The sequence below is a fragment of the Bombina bombina genome, chromosome 1 (genome assembly GCF_027579735.1).
Source record: "Bombina bombina isolate aBomBom1 chromosome 1, aBomBom1.pri, whole genome shotgun sequence".
Classification (NCBI taxonomy): Eukaryota; Metazoa; Chordata; class Amphibia; order Anura; family Bombinatoridae; genus Bombina; species Bombina bombina.
In genome coordinates this window covers 340,751,207-340,767,350 of record NC_069499.1, presented here as the reverse complement: position 1 = coordinate 340,767,350, position 16,144 = coordinate 340,751,207, and positions in this window count along the sequence as shown.

Sequence of the window (16,144 nt, the reverse complement as noted above, 5' to 3'; positions counted from 1 at the left end):
TGGATGCATTATCACTTCCTTGGAAGTATCATCCTGTCTATATCTTTCCGCCTCTAGTTCTTCTTCCAAGAGTAATCTCCAAGATTCTGAAGGAATGCTCATTTGTTCTGCTGGTAGCTCCGGCATGGCCTCACAGGTTTTGGTATGCGGATCTTGTCCGGATGGCCTCTTGCCATCCGTGGACTCTTCCGCTAAGACCAGACCTTCTGTCGCAAGGTCCTTTTTTCCATCAGGATCTCAAATCCTTAAATTTAAAGGTATGGAGATTGAACGCTTGATTCTTGGTCAAAGAGGTTTCTCTGACTCTGTGATTTATACTATGTTACAGGCTCGTAAATCTGTATCCAGAGAGATATATTATAGAGTCTGGAAGACTTATATTTCTTGGTGTCTTTTTCATCATTTTTCTTGGCATTCTTTTAGAATTCCGAGAATTTTACAGTTTCTTCAGGATGGTTTAGATAAAGGTTTATCCGCAAGTTCTTTGAAAGGACAAATCTCTGCTCTTTCTGTTCTTCTTCACAGAAAGATTGCTAATCTTCCTGATATTCATTGTTTTGTACAAGCTTTGGTTCGTATAAACCCTGTCATTAAGTCAATTTCTCCTCCTTGGAGTTTGAATTTGGTTCTGGGGGCTCTTCAAGCTCCTCCTTTTGAACCCATGCATTCATTGGACATTAAATTACTTTCTTGGAAAGTTTTGTTCCTTTTGGCGATCTCTTCTGCCAGAAGAGTCTCTGAATTATCTGCTCTTTCTTGTGAGTCTCCTTTTCTGATTTTTCATCAGGATAAGGCGGTGTTGCGAACTTCTTTTGAATTTTTACCTAAGGTTGTGAATTCCAACAACATTAGTAGAGAAATTGTGGTTCCTTCATTATGTCCTAATCCTAAGAATTCTAAGGAGAAATCGTTGCATTCTTTGGATGTTGTTAGAGCTTTGAAATATTATGTTGAAGCTACTAAGTCTTTCCGAAAGACTTCTAGTCTATTTGTTATCTTTTCCGGTTCTAGAAAAGGCCAGAAAGCTTCTGCCATTTCTTTGGCATCTTGGTTGAAATCTTTAATTCATCATGCCTATGTCGAGTCGGGTAAAACTCCGCCTCAAAGGATTACAGCTCATTCTACTAGGTCAGTTTCTACTTCCTGGGCGTTTAGGAATGAAGCTTCGGTTGATCAGATTTGCAAAGCAGCAACTTAGTCCTCTTTGCATACTTTTACTAAATTCTACCATTTTGATGTATTTTCTTCTTCTGAAGCAGTTTTTGGTAGAAAAGTACTTCAGGCAGCGGTTTCAGTTTGAATCTTCTGTTTATGTTTTTCATTAAACTTTATTTTGGGTGTGGATTATTTTCAGCAGGAATTGGCTGTCTTTATTTTATCCCTCCCTCTCTAGTGACTCTTGCGTGGAAAGATCCACATCTTGGGTAGTCATTATCCCATACGTCACTAGCTCATGGACTCTTGCTAATTACATGAAAGAAAACATAATTTATGTAAGAACTTACCTGATAAATTCATTTCTTTCATATTAGCAAGAGTCCATGAGGCCCGCCCTTTTTTTGTGGTGGTTATGATTTTTTTGTATAAAGCACAATTATTCCAATTCCTTATTTTATATGCTTTCGCACTTTTTTCTTATCACCCCACTTCTTGGCTATTCGTTAAACTGAATTGTGGGTGTGGTGAGGGGTGTATTTATAGGCATTTTAAGGTTTGGGAAACTTTGCCCCTCCTGGTAGGAATGTATATTCCATACGTCACTAGCTCATGGACTCTTGCTAATATGAAAGAAATGAATTTATCAGGTAAGTTCTTACATAAATTATGTTTTTTTCTTTCCCGTGTCCCAATGAATCCAGTGAAGGCTCAAGCATTTCTGAAATGTGTTTCAGATCTAGAGTTGGCTGGAGTAATTGTGCCAGTTCCAGTTCTGGAACAGGGGCTGGGGTTTTACTCAAATCTCTTCATTGTACCAAAGAAGGAGAATTCCTTCAGACCAGTTCTGGATTTAAAAATATTGAATCGTTATGTAAGGATACCAACATTCAAAATGGTAACTATAAGGACTATTCTGCCTTTTGTTCAGCAAGGGCATTATATGTCCACAATAGATTTACAAGATGCATATCTGCATATTCCGATTCATCCAGATCACTATCAGTTTCTGAGATTCTCTTTCCTAGACAAGCATTACCAGTTTGTGGCTCTGCCGTTTGGCCTAGCAACAGCTCCAAGGATTTTTACAAAGGTTCTCGGTGCCCTTCTATCTGTAATCAGAGAACAGGGTATTGTGGTATTTCCTTATTTGGACGATATCTTGGTACTTGCTCAGTCTTCACATTTAGCAGAATCTCATACGAATCAACTTGTATCGTTTCTTCGAGAACATGGTTGGAGGATAAATTTACCAAAGAGTTCGTTGATTCCTCAGACAAGGGTAACCTTTTTAGGTTTCCAGATAGATTCAGTGTCCATGACTCTGTTGTTGACGGACAAGAGACGTCTGAAATTGGTTTCAGCTTGTCGAAACCTTCAGTCTCAATCATTCCCTTCGGTAGCCTTATGCATGGAAATTCTAGGTCTTATGACTGCTGCATCGGACGCGATCCCCTTTGCTCGTTTTTACATGCGACCTCTTCAGCTCTGTATGCTGAACCAGTGGTGCAGGGATTATACAAAGATATCGCAACTAATATCTTTAAAACCGATTGTACGACACTCTCTGACGTGGTGGACAGACCACCATCGTTTAGTTCAAGGGGCTTCTTTTGTTCTTCCGACCTGGACTGTGATCTCTACAGATGCAAGTCTGACAGGTTGGGGAGCAGTATGGGGGTCTCTGACAGCACAAGGGGTTTGGGAATCTCAGGAGGCAAGATTACCAATCAACATTTTGGAACTCCGTGCGATTTTCAGAGCTCTTCAGTCGTGGCCTCTTCTAAAGAGAGAGTCGTTCATTTGTTTTCAGACGGACAATGTCACAACCGTGGCATATGTCAATCATCAAGGAGGGACTCACAGTCCTCTGGCTATGAAAGAAGTATCTCAAATTCTTGTATGGGCGGAATCCAGCTCCTGTCTAATTTCTGCGGTTTCTTATCCCAGGTATAGACAATTGGGAAGCGGATTATCTCAGTCGCCAAACATTACATCCGGGCGAGTGGTCTCTTCACCCAGAGGTATTTCTTCAGATTGTTCAAATGTGGGGACTTCCAGAAATAGATCTGATGGCTTCTCATCTAAACAAGAAGCTTCCCAGGTATCTGTCCAGATCCAGGGATCCTCAGGCGGAAGCAGTGGATGCATTGTCACTTCCTTGGAAGTATCATCCTGCCTATATCTTTCCGCCTCTAGTTCTTCTTCCAAGAGTGATTTCCAAGATTCTAAAGGAGTGTTCATCTGTTCTGCTGGTGGCTCCAGCATGGCCTCACAGGTTTTGGTATGCGGATCTTGTCCGGATGGCTACTTGCCAACCGTGGTCTCTTCCGTTAAGACAAGACCTTCTAGATTGAACGCTTGATTCTCAGTCATAGAGGTTTCTCTGACTCCGTAATCAATGTATGTAAAGAAGACCAAGGTGCCGCTCTGCAAATTTGATCAACTGAAGCTTCATTCTTAAAAGCCCATGAAGTGGAGACTGATCTAGTAGAATGAGCTGTAATTCTCTGAGGCGGGGCCTGACCCGACTCCAAATAAGCTTGATAGATCAAAAGCTTTTATCAAGAAGCCAAGGAAATAGCAGGTCTTCTGACCTTTCCTAGGACCAGTATATATAAGTAACAGACTAGAATTCTTCTTGAAATCTTTAGTAGCTTCAACATAATATTTCAAAGCTCTCACCATATCCAAAGAATGTAAGGATCTTTCCAAAGAATTCTTAGGATTAGGACACAAGGAAGGGACAACAATTTCTCTACTAATGTTGTTAGAATTCACAACTTTAGGTAAAAAATTTAAATGAAGCCCTCAAAACCACCGTATCCTGATGAAAAATCACAAAAGGAGATTCACAAGAAAGAGCAGATAGCTCAGAAAATCTTCTAGCAGAAGAGATGGCCAAAAGGAACAACACTTTCCAAGAAAGTAGTTTAATGTCCAAAGAATGCATAGGCTCAAATGGAGGAGCCTGTAACGCCTTCAAAATCAAATTAAGACTCCAAGGAGGAGAAATTGATTTAATGACGGGCTTAATACGAACTAAAGCCTGTACAAAACAGTGAATATCAGGAAGTTTAGCAATCTTTCTGTGAAATAAAACAGAAAGAGCAGAGATTTGTCCCTTCAAGGAACATGAAGACAAACCCTTATCCAAACCATCCTGAAGAAACTGTAAAATTCTAGGGATTCTAAAAGAATGCCAAGAGAATTTATGAGAAAAACACCATGAAATATAGGTCCTCCAAACTCGATAATAAATCTTTCTAGAGACAGATTTACGAGCTTGTAACATAGTTTTAATCACTGAGTCAGAGAAACCTCTATGATTAATATGATTAATGATTTGAGATCCTGATGGAAAAACTGACCTTGAGACAGTAGGTCCGGCCATAACGGAAGTGGCCAATGTTGGCAACTGGACATCCGAACAAGATCCGCATACCAAAACCTGTGTGGCCATGCTGGAGCCACCAGCAACACAAACGATTGTTCCATGATGATTTTGGATATCACTTTTGGAAGAAGAACTAGAGGCGGGGAAATGTAAGCAGGATGATAACACCAAGGAAGTGTCAGCGCATCCATTGCTTCCAGCCTGAACATCCCTGGACCTGGACAGGTATCTGGGAAGTTTCTTGTTTAGATTAGAGGCCATGAGATCTATCTCTGGAAGACCCCACATCTAAGCAATCTGAGAAAATACATCTGGATGGAGAGACCACTCCTCTGGATGTAAAGTCTGACGGCTGAGATAATCCACCTCCCAATTGTCTACACCTGGGATATGCACCGCAGAGATTAGACAGGAGCTGGATTCCGCCCAAGCAAGTATCCGAGATACTTCTTTCATAGCTTGAGGACTGTGAGTCCCACCCTGATGATTGACATATGCCACAGTTGTGATATTGTCTGTCTGAAAGCAAATGAACATTGTGGATTCATGGGCATTTAGGGCCCAGACATCGTAGACCAATACCATCCTGTGTTGTTAATGCAGTTCGAGTTACCTACCCAGCACCTGACAACATATATGTCGGTTATCACACAGTAGAGTGTGATGGATTTACAGAGGATATGTGTGTACTTTAGAAAGAGAATCTTTGTTATTTTATCAATAAAGTGTATTTCTAATGCAATTCATGTTGCAATGTTTTCTATTTCTTCCTTGTAAAACTGATATTTCTTTCATGTAATTAGCAAGAGTCCATGAGCTAGTGACGTATGGGATATACATTCCTACCAGGAGGGGCAAAGTTTCCCAAACCTTAAAATGCCTATAAATACACCCCTCACCACACCCACAAATCAGTTTTACAAACTTTGCCTCCTATGGAGGTGGTGAAGTAAGTTTGTGCTAGATTCTACGTTGATATGCGCTCCGCAGCAGGTTGGAGCCCGGTTTTCCTCTCAGCGTGCAGTGAATGTCAGAGGGATGTGAGGAGAGTATTGCCTATTTGAATACAATGATCTCCTTCTACGGGGTCTATTTCATAGGTTCTCTGTTATCGGTCGTAGAGATTCATCTCTTACCTCCCTTTTCAGATCAACTATATACTCTTATATATATACCATTACCTCTGCTGATTTTCGTTTCAGTACTGGTTTGGCTTTCTACAAACATGTAGATGAGTGTCCTGGGGTAAGTAAGTCTTATTTTCTGTGACACTCTAAGCTATGGTTGGGCGCTTTTTTATAAAGTTCTAAATATATGTATTCAAACATTTATTTGCCTTGACTCAGGATGTTCAACATTCCTTATTTTCAGACAGTCAGTTTCATATTTGGGATAATGCATTTGAATCAATCATTTTTTCTTACCTTAAAAAATTTTGACATTTTCCCTGTGGGCTGTTAGGCTCGCGGGGGCTGAAAATGCTTCATTTTATTGCGTCATTCTTGGCGCGGACTTTTTTGGCGCAAAAATTTTTTCTGTTTCCGGCGTCATACGTGTCGCCGGAAGTTGCGTCATTTTTTGACGTTCTTTTGCGTCAAAAGTGTCGGCGTTCCGGATGTGGCGTCATTTTTGGCGCCAAAAGCATTTAGGCGCCAAATAATGTGGGCGTCTTATTTGGCGCTACAAAAATATGGGCGTCACTTTTGTCTCCACATTATTTAAGTCTCATTATTTATTGCTTCTGGTTGCTAGAAGCTTGTTCACTGGCATTTTTTTCCCATTCCTGAAACTGTCATTTAAGGAATTTGATCAATTTTGCTTTATATGTTGTTTTTTCTATTACATATCGCAAGATGTTCCACGTTGCAACTGAGTCAGAAGATACTTCAGGAAAATCACTGCCCGGTGCTGGAGCTACCAAAGCTAAGTGTATCACTTTTGTTATCTGTTCCTTCAGCTGTTGTTTGTATTAAATGTTATGACAAACTTGTTAATGCAGATAAAATTTCCTTTAGTACTGTTACATTACCTGTTGCTGTTCCGTCAACATCTAATACTCAGTGTTCCTGATAACATAAGAGATTTTTGTTTCTAAATCCATTAAGAAGGCTATGTCTGTTATTTCTCCTTCTAGTATACATAAAAGTCTTTTAAAACTTCTCTTTTTTCAGATGAATTTTTAAATGAACATCATCATTCTGATACTGATAATGGTTCTTCTGGTTCAGAGGTTTCTGTCTCAGAGGTTGATGCTGATAAATCTTTGTATTTGTTCAAGATGGAATTTATTCGTTCTTTATTTAAAGAAGTATTAATTGCATTAGAAATAGAGGATTCTGGTCCTCTTGATACTAAACTAAACGTTTAAATAAGGTTTTTAAATCTCCTATTCCAGAAGTTTTTCCTGTTCCTGGTGCTATTTCTGAAGTAATTTCCAGGGAATGGAATAATTTGGGTAATTCATTTACTCCTTCTAAACGTTTTAAGCAATTATATCCTGTGCCATCTGACAGATTAGAGTTTTGGGACAAAATCCCTAAAGTTGATGGGGCTGTCTCTACTCTTGTTAAGCGTACTACTATTCCTACGGCAGATGGTACTTCCTTAAGGATCCTTTAGATAGGAAAATTGAATCCTTTCTAAGAAAAGCTTACTTGTGTTCAGGTAATCTTCTTAGACCTGCTATATCTTTAGCGGATGTTGCTGCAGCTTCATCTTTTGGTTAGAAGCTTTAGCGCAACGAGTAACAGATCATAATTCTCATAGCATTTTTTTCTTCAACATGCTAATAATTTTATTTGTAATGCCATCTTTGATATCATTAGAGTTGATGTCAGGTATATGTTTCTAGCTATTTTAGCTAGAAGAGCTTTATAGCTTAAGACTTGGAATGCTGTTATGTCTTCTAAGTCTACTCTGCTTTCCCTTTCTTTCCAGGGTAATAATCGTTTTCGTTCCTTTTGTCACAACAAGGAACAAAAACCTGATCTTTCATCCTCAGGAGCGGTATCAGTTTGGAAACCATCTCCAGTCTGGAATAAATCCAAGCCTTTTAGAAAATCTAAGCTAGCTCCTAAGTCCACATGAAGGTGCGGCCCTCATTCCAGCTCAGCTGGTAGGGGGCAGGTTACGTTTTTTCAAAGAAATTTGGATCAATTCTGTTCACAATCTTTGGATTCAGAACATTGTTTCAGAAGGGTACAGAATTGGTTTCAAGATAAGACCTCCTGCAAAGAGATTTTTTCTTTCCCAGTAAATCCAGTGAAAGCTCAAGCATTTCTGAAATGTGTTTCAGATCTAGAGTTGGCTGGAGTAATTATGCCAGTTCCAGTTCTGGAACACGGGCTGGGGTTTTATTTGAATCTCTTCATTGTACCAAAGAAGGAGAATTCCTTCAGACCAGTTCTGGATCTAAAAATATTGAATCGTTATGTAAGGATACCAACGTTCAAAATGGTAACTGTAAGGACTATCTTGCCTTTTGTTCAGCAAGGGCATTATATGTCCACAATAGATTTACAGGATGCATATCTGCATATTCCGATTCATCCAGATCATTATCAGTTCCTGAGATTCTCTTTCCTGGACAAGCATTACCAGTTTGTGGCTCTGCCGTTTGGCCTAGCTACAGCTCCAAGAATTTTTACAAAGGTTCTCGGTGCCCTTCTGTCTGTAATCAGAGAACAGGGTATTGTGGTATTTCCTTATTTGGACGATATCTTGGTACTTGCTCAGTCTTCACATTTAGCAGAATCTCATACGAATCGACTTGTGTTGTTTCTTCAAGATCATGGTTGGAGGATCAATTCACTAAAAAGTTCATTGATTCCTCAGACAAGGGTAACCTTTCTGGGTTTCCAGATAGATTCAGTGTCCATGACTCTGTCTTTGACTGACAAGAGACGTCTAAAATTGATTTCAGCTTGTCGAAACCTTCAGTCACAATCATTCCCTTCAGTAGCCTTATGCATGGAAATTCTAGGTCTTATGACTGCTGCATCGGACGCGATCCCCTTTGCTCGTTTTCACATGCGACCTCTTCAGCTCTGTATGCTGAATCAATGGTGCAGGGATTACACAAAGATATCTCAATTAATATCTTTAAAACCGATTGTACGACACTCTCTAACGTGGTGGACAGATCACCATCGTTTAATTCAGGGGGCTTCTTTTGTTCTTCCGACCTGGACTGTAATTTCAACAGATGCAAGTCTTACAGGTTGGGGAGCTGTGTGGGGATCTCTGACGGCACAAGGAGTTTGAGAATCTCAGGAGGTGAGATTACCGATCAATATTTTGGAACTCCGTGCAATTTTCAGAGCTCTTCAGTCTTGGCCTCTTCTGAAGAGAGAATCGTTCATTTGTTTTCAGACAGACAATGTCACAACTGTGGCATACATCAATCATCAAGGAGGGACTCACAGTCCTCTGGCTATGAAAGAAGTATCTCAAATTCTGGTTTGGGCGGAATCCAGCTCCTGTCTAATCTCTGCGGTTCATATCCCAGGTATAGACAATTGGGAAGCGGATTATCTCAGTCGCCAAACGTTGCATCCGGGCGAATGGTCTCTTCACCCAGAGGTATTTCTTCAGATTGTTCAAATGTGGGAACTTCCAGAAATAGATCTGATGGCTTCTCATCTAAACAAGAAACTTCCCAGGTATCTGTCCAGATCCCGGGATCCTCAGGCGGAGGCAGTGGATGCATTATCACTTCCTTGGAAGTATCATCCTGCCTATATCTTTCCGCCTCTAGTTCTTCTTCCAAGAGTAATCTCCAAGATTCTGAAGGAATGCTCGTTTGTTCTGCTGGTAGCTCCGGCATGGCCTCACAGGTTTTGGTATGCGGATCTTGTCCGGATGGCCTCTTGCCATCCGTGGACTCTTCCGCTAAGACCAGACCTTCTGTCGCAAGGTCCTTTTTTCCATCAGGATCTCAAATCCTTAAATTTAAAGGTATGGAGATTGAACGCTTGATTCTTGGTCAAAGAGGTTTCTCTGACTCTGTGATTAATACTATGTCACAGGCTCGTAAATCTGTATCTAGAGAGATATATTATAGAGTCTGGAAGACATATTTCTTGGTGTCTTTCTCATCATTTTTCTTGGCATTCTTTTAGAATTCCGAGAATTTTACAGTTTCTTCAGGATGGTTTAGATAAAGGTTTATCCGCAAGTTCTTTGAAAGGACAAATCTCTGCTCTTTCTGTTCTTTTTCACAGAAAGATTGCTAATCTTCCTGATATTCATTGTTTTGTACAAGCTTTGATTCGTATAAAACCTGTCATTAAGTCAATTTCTCCTCCTTGGAGTTTGAATTTGGTTCTGGGGGCTCTTCAAGCTCCTCCTTTTGAACCCATGCATTCATTGGACATTAAATTACTTTCTTGGAAAGTTTTGTTCCTTTTGGCGATCTCTTCTGCCAGAAGAGTCTCTGAATTATCTGCTCTTTCTTGTGAGTCTCCTTTTCTGATTTTTCATCAGGATAAGGCGGTGTTGCGAACTTCTTTTGAATTTTTACCTAAGGTTGTGAATTCCAACAACATTAGTAGAGAAATTGTGGTTCCCTCATTATGTCCTAATCCTAAGAATTCTAAGGAGAAATCGTTGCATTCTTTGGATGTTGTTAGAGCTTTGAAATATTATGTTGAAGCTACTAAGTCTTTCCAAAAGACTTCTAGTCTATTTGTTATCTTTTCCGGTTCTAGAAAGGGCCAGAAAGCTTCTGCCATTTCTTTGGCATCTTGGTTGAAATCTTTAATTCATCATGCCTATGTTGAGTCGGGTAAAACTCCGCCTCAAAGGATTACAGCTCATTCTACTAGGTCAGTTTCTACTTCCTGGGCGTTTAGGAATGAAGCTTCGGTTGATCAGATTTGTAAAGCAGCAACTTGGTCCTCTTTGCATACTTTTACTAAATTCTACCATTTTGATGTATTTTCTTCTTCTGAAGCAGTTTTTGGTAGAAAAGTACTTCAGGCAGCGGTTTCAGTTTGAATCTTCTGTTTATGTTTTTCATTAAACTTTATTTTGGGTGTGGATTATTTTCAGCAGGAATTGGCTGTCTTTATTTTATCCCTCCCTCTCTAGTGACTCTTGCGTGGAAAGATCCACATCTTGGGTAGTCATTATCCCATACGTCACTAGCTCATGGACTCTTGCTAATTACATGAAAGAAAACATAATTTATGTAAGAACTTACCTGATGAATTCATTTCTTTCATATTAGCAAGAGTCCATGAGGCCCGCCCTTTTTTGTGGTGGTTATGATTTTTTTGTATAAAGCACAATTATTCCAATTCCTTATTTTATATGCTTTCGCACTTTTTTCTTATCACCCCACTTCTTGGCTATTCGTTAAACTGATTTGTGGGTGTGGTGAGGGGTGTATTTATAGGCATTTTAAGGTTTGGGAAACTTTGCCCCTCCTGGTAGGAATGTATATCCCATACGTCACTAGCTCATGGACTCTTGCTAATATGAAAGAAATGAATTTATCAGGTAAGTTCTTACATAAATTATGTTTTTATGTGTTGTCACATTTTTATTTATTATTATTATTATCAGGTATTTGTAGAGCGCCAACAGATATTAGACTACCTTTGTATGTAATGTAGCTCCCAGAAGTGCATTTATGCTCTTCAACAAAGGGCAATTGGAGAATAAGGTAAATATGTCCCAAGTTCAATAGCAACCAAACAGCAGCTAGATGTCAGATCAACAAAGGACACTAAGAGAATGAGGACATTTGGGCATTCTTGAATAGCAGTAATGCACAACTGTCTAACCTTTATTACTTTTATTAATGCAATTATGCTATAGAAATAATGGAAATTCTACAAACTCTGTTGCATATCCTTTTTGTGTAAAATTAGCAGACTTCACGTGTCTACACACACATATTCTCTCTCTCTCTCATACCCAAAAAAAAACCAACTCATTTATCATTCATTCATATCTCAGTGACACTTTATTGCTAGAGGTTTCTATGTATTGTATTGAAAAAAAGATCAGAGAATCTGTAATTATTTTCAAAAATATTTATTCGTATTATTACTGCAAAATAGTGACAATTATAAATATAAAAACACGTGAGAATAAATAGCAATTTGTTATTATTTGTAATTTACAATAGCATTTTTATTTTTGACGATCTGTCGATAGCTCCTGTAAAAAAATATATAAAAACAATAAGAAACAAACAAGTTTTAAAAGCATGTGACTTGACTTAGTGTGTTTGAGGGGCACCAATAAATACATTATACAATTATAGCTATATAACAGTTAAACCATATTGTTAGAAGAATTAAATATTAACCTATGGAAAAATTATATTTATTTTAAAATTAACTTTAAAACACTCACATAAAAAAACATTGTAATAAACTAGAAGTGCAAAACATAAGTAAGAGTAACGTGCAATAGTGCTTTTAGTGAAAATAATAAAAAAAAATTACATTTGACATTTGAAATAGTAATATTTCTTTCATGTAATTAGCAAGAGTCCATGAGCTAGTGACGTATGGGATATACATTCCTACCAGGAGGGGCAAAGTTTCCCAAACCTCAAAATGCCTATAAATACACCCCTCACCACACCCACAAATCAGTTTTACAAACTTTACTGGTGAAGTAAGTTTGTGCTAGATTCTTCGTTGATATGCGCTCCGCAGCAGGCTGGAGCCCGGTTTTCCTCTCAGTGTGTAGTGAATGTCAGAGGGATGTGAAGAGAGTATTGCCTATTTGAATTCAATGATCTCCTTCTACGGGGTCTATTTCATAGGTTCTCTGTTATCGGTCGTAGAGATTCATCTCTTACCTCCCTTTTCAGATCGACGATATACTCTTATATATACCATTACCTCTACTAATTCTCGTTTCAGTACTGGTTTGGCTTTCTACTACATGTAGATGAGTGTCCTGGGGTAAGTAAGTCTTATTTTCTGTGACACTCTAAGCTATGGTTGGGCACTTTTATATAAAGTTCTAAATATATGTGTTTAAACATTTATTTGCCTTGATTCAGGATGTTCAACGTTCCTTATTTCAGACAGTCAGTTTCATATTTGGGATAATGCATATGAATCAATCAATTTTTTCTTACCTTAAAATTTGACTTTTTTCCTGTGGGCTGTTAGGCTCGCGGGGGCTGAAAATGCTTCATTTTATTGCGTCATTCTTGGCGCGGACTTTCTTGGCGCAAAAATTTTCTTGTCATTTCCGGCGTCATACGTGTCGTCGGAAGTTGCGTCATTTTTTTGCCGTTTTTGCGCCAAAAAATGTCGGCGTTACCGGATGTGGCGTCATTTTTGGCGCCAAAAGCATTTAGGCGCCAAATAATGTGGGCGGCTTTTTTGGCGCTAAAAAATGTGAGCGTCATTGTTGTCTCCACAATATTTAAGTCTCATTGTTTATTGCTTCTGGTTGCTAGAAGCTTGTTCATTGGCATTTTTTTCCCATTCCTGAAACTGTCATTTAAGAAATTTGATCAATTTTGCTTTATATGTTGTTTTTTTCTATTACATATTGCAAGATGTCTCAGATTCACTCTGAATCAGAAGCCACTTCTGGAAAAACGCTTAACTGAGTTTCAGTTCTACCAAAGCTAAGTTCATTTATTTTAAATGTTATAAATGTTTATCTTTAGCTATGGTTTGTAATAAGTTATTATGATATACTTTTACATGCAGAATCCATTAGTATTTATTGCCATTCTTACATCTTATGTGCAAGAAATATTTAGAAGATTTATAAGAAATATTTTTCTGATTTTATTTTAAAGGCTTTGTCTGACTTCGTGCCTTCTAATAAAAATTTTAGGTCTTTTTCACTTCTTTTTTTAATTATTGAAGTTTCAAATGACCAACAACATACTGAGTTATCCTTCTCTGATGATGTTTTTTTCTCTTTCAGAAATTCTCTTCATCAGATATTGACACTAACAAATCTACTTTTTTATTATTTTTTTTATTATTAAAGTACATTTGTTCTTTGTTGAAAAGGTGTTGATTATTTTGGATATTAAGGTATCTAGTTCTCTAAGACTAGCTAACACTATTTCTGCCTATTTATTCTTCTGTGTTTTCAGAGGTTTTCTTTCCAATTCCCCATACTAGGGAATGGAATAGGCTGAGAATTTTCTTTTATTCCTTCTTCAAAGGTTTTAAACTATATTCTTTGCCAGCAGTTAAATTCAATTTGGAGGGTTCTCCAATTTATTGGGGCTATCTCTACTCCTACTAATTATGCTATTGTTTCTATAGCAAAATAGTATTTATTTTCCTTTAGATAATTGTATCTTATTTATGGAAAATTATTTAGTTTCAGGTACTTTTCTTGGTCCTGTGATTTATTTGGATATTGCAATTGCTTCATTTTAGCATTGTTAAAGGGACAACATTTACTAGACTGGGTGCTGTTGCATTTGTCTTGTTGTTTTGCATTTGTTGATTATGCAGGTCCACTGTATTGACTGGTCCTTTAAACTGGACTATCATGCTAATTACATTTGTGTCTTCATTTTATTGAATATTTTCGTAAATGTGGGTTAATCTATGTCTTTAGCTATTTTAGCTAGAATAATTTTGTGATTTTTAAAAATCCATATTTCTTTTGTTCTAAGATAATCAATTATTTGTTTTATAATTGGATTCAATTCTTAACTGTTACTCTGGGCTTCAAGATTGAGTTCTAAGACTAAAACTTTCAGCTTATACTAGTTTGGTTGTTCTTATTAAGGAACGAATTCCTGAGTTCCTTCCCAAGTAACATGTTTATAATTGGAAATTTTTCAGTTCGAAATCAGCTCCCTAATATTGCGATGTACATGCCGTATTCCAGCTTGGCTGGTAAGGGGCAGGTTAAGACTTCTTTGAAATTTATTTGGTTCTATTTGGTCCAAATTTCTTTGATTTTATTCCAGTAAGGCTAACACTTTCTTTAAGTGTGTTTCTGTCCTATATATTTTGGGTACTGTTGAAGCATGGCTGGGCACCCATGGGGTTCAAGCGCTGCTCAGACCTGGAATCTTCTGGGGTATTTCTTCCAGTTCCTTTTTTAGGAACTGGGTTTTGGAGTTTTATTCAAACTATTCTGCCTTTTTATGGTCTTTGATAGCATTATTTGTTTTCATTAGATACAATAAATGCATATTTTCATTTTTCTGTTTTCATTCAGATTATTTTCTGAGGATGCGGAATCTCATATGATTCACTTTGCTCTTCAGGACATAGTTAGAGGATCTTTTTTTCAAAAGCTCTTGATTCCTCACGCAAGGGTCACCTTTTTTAGGTTTCCAGATAGTTTATGTCACTGTCTTTGTCTCTATCAGACAAGGGACAATTTTATTGGGTTCCGTCTATCGGTACCTTTAGTCTCTATTATTTCCTTCAGTTGCTATATATGCATAGAAGTTTTAGGTCTTATGGCCACAGCATTGGATTCAATTCCCTTTTGCTCATTTTCAATAGAAAGAACCTTTCTAGTCTTTTATGAGTGTTGTTTCTTCAAGAACATGGTTGGAGGATCAATTTACCAAAAAGTTCGTTGATTCCTCAGACAAGGGTAACCTTTTTAGGTTTCCAGATAGATTCAGTGTCCATAACTCTGTCTCTGACGGACAAGAGACGTCTGAAATTGGTTTCAGCTTGTCGAAACCTTCAGTCTCAATCATTCCCTTCGGTAGCCTTATACATGGAAATTCTAGGTCTTATTACTGCTGCATTGGACGCGATCCCCTTTGCTCGTTTTCACATGCGACCTCTTCAGCTCTGTATGCTGAACCAGTGGTGCAGGGATTATACAAAGATATCTCAATTAATATCTTTAAAACCGATTGTTCGACATCCTCTGACGTGGTGGACAGAACACCATTGTTTAGTTCAGAGGGCTTCTTTTGTTCTTCCAACCTGGACTGTGATCTCAACAGATGCAAGTCTGACAGGTTGGGGAGCTGTATGGGGGTTTCTGACAGCACAAGGGGTTTGGGAATCTCAGGAGGCGAGATTACCAATCAACATTTTGGAACTCCGTGCAATTTTCAGAGCTCTTCAGTCGTGGCCTCTTCTAAAGAGAGAGTCGTTCATTTGTTTCCAGACGGACAATGTCACAACCGTGGCATATGTCAATCATCAAGGAGGGACTCTGGCTATAAAAGAAGTATCTCGAATACTTGTATGGGCGGAATCCAGCTCCTGTCTAATTTCTGCGGTTCATATCCCAGGTATAGACAATTGGGAAGCGGATTATCTCAGTCGCCAAATGCTACATCCGGGCGAATGGTCTCTTCACCCAGAGGTATTTCTTCAGATTGTTCAAATATGGGGACTTCCAGAAATAGATCTGATGGCTTCTCATCTAAACAAGAAGCTTCCCAGGTATCTGTCCAGATCCAGGGATCCTCAGGCGGAAGCAGTGGATGCATTGTCACTTCCTTGGAAGTATCATCCTGCTTATATCTTTCCGCCTCTAGTTCTTCTTCCAAGAGTGATTTCCAAAATTCTAAAGGAGCGTTCGTTTATTCTGCTGGTGGCTCCAGCATGGCCTCACAGGTTTTGGTATGCGGATCTTGTCCGGATGGCTCCTTGCCAACCG